Raw genomic sequence first — 1,680 nt, forward strand, 5'->3', positions numbered from 1 at the left:
AGTTTGCCAGTTAGCTTCACAAAATTGGTGAACTTAAATGTTAGAAACTCATTCACTGGAGGGGACTTTAACTGTCATTTAAACCCAACTAGCACTATTGGTAACATAGTCATATTAGACCATGCGGCGGTTTTCATTCATTGTAACCTCAGGAATGTGGCTCCCTGGGATAGACATTGGCACTTTACCCTTCTATCCTGTATAATCTTGGATTCACAGGTTACCTCACAGAGGAACTTGGACAGTTTTTGTCAATTAAGACACCCTCCACGGAAAACCCGTCTTTACTCTGGAAGACACTAAAGGCCTACTCAAGAGGTCTCATTATTTCATATACTAAAGGTAAGAAGCGTAGACAAGCAGAGCAGAGGAAGGTTTTGGAATCCAAGCTAAAACACACAGAAGGAGATTATCTTAAAAAACCTTCTAAGGGTAAACTCAAAGAAATTTATGCTGTTTGTTCGGCATTAGACTGTCTATTGACAAAAGACGCAGAGACTAAAATTAGATTTGCTAGGCAAAGGTTATATGAACACGGTGGCAAACTTGGGAAATACTTAGTATACCTGACTAAGAAGAAATCAGACTCTCAGAATATCACTTCAAGCAAAGATGTGCTGGGTTTTATAAAGAATTCAGAGAAAGTTCAGCTGGCCCGCTGTTGAACATGTACAATGACTCCTTTAAAAAGGGTCTCTTGCCCAATTCTCTTTTAGGGAAGCCAGTATATCCCTTATACTTAAAAAGGGTAAGCTACCTGAAGATTGTGCCTCCTACAGGCCAATCTCTTTGTTGAATGTGGATCTGAAAATCCTCTCCAAGATATTAGCGAAACATCCAGAACTTTTACTCCCCTTTCTAATTAACGAGGACCAAATGGGTTTAATTAAAGGGCACAACTCTTGTAATAACATGCGTAGGTTGTTGAATATGATCCAGTTCTTCCAACAAAAGTCTCTGCCTGGTACGGTGATTTCCCTTGAGGCCGAGAAGCCTTTTGACTGTGTTGAATGGTCTTACCTGTTTTTTACGCTACACCAATTCGGTTTCAGTGGAAATTTTATAAACTGGATTAAGTTACTTTATAACAATCACTGCTCTGCAGTTCTCACAAACAGGGTGCGGTCCTCCAACTTCCAGATACTGAAGGGAACCAGGCTGTCCCCTCTCCCCTCTGCTCTTTGCCTTAGCCATTGAGCCACTGGCAGAGGTGGTACAAGCTCAGGCAGACATACATGGTTTATCCATAGGACAAAGACAGCATAAGATTACTTTGTATGCTGATGATGTACTTGTTGTGTTCGGCCGGAAACATCAATCCCCTCTCTGGTTGAAACTATTAATAGGTTTAATGAGATCTCAGGCTATAGAATTAATTTCAGTAAATCAGAAGTGATGCCATTGGGCAGTCTAAAACAAAATCCACGGGCCCCTTCTCCGTTTCCCTTCACTTGGTCCCCACAGGGCTTTACGTATCTGGGAATTAGGGTCATGCCCGCATTTCGACCAGATGTATAAGTAATTTTACCCCCCTATTTGAGCAAGTCAAATTAGATTTGGAGAGATGGCAGTCCTTACCTCTATCCTTGCTCGGCCGTATTGCTCTTCTGAAAATGAACATTCTACCCAGGCTACTTTACCCAATAGAGATGGTTCCAACCCTCTTCCCACATAAAAAAA

This window comes from Pundamilia nyererei, unplaced genomic scaffold, assembly GCF_000239375.1.
Source record: "Pundamilia nyererei isolate P.nyererei 1_Seehausen unplaced genomic scaffold, PunNye1.0 scaffold00009, whole genome shotgun sequence".
Classification (NCBI taxonomy): Eukaryota; Metazoa; Chordata; class Actinopteri; order Cichliformes; family Cichlidae; genus Pundamilia; species Pundamilia nyererei.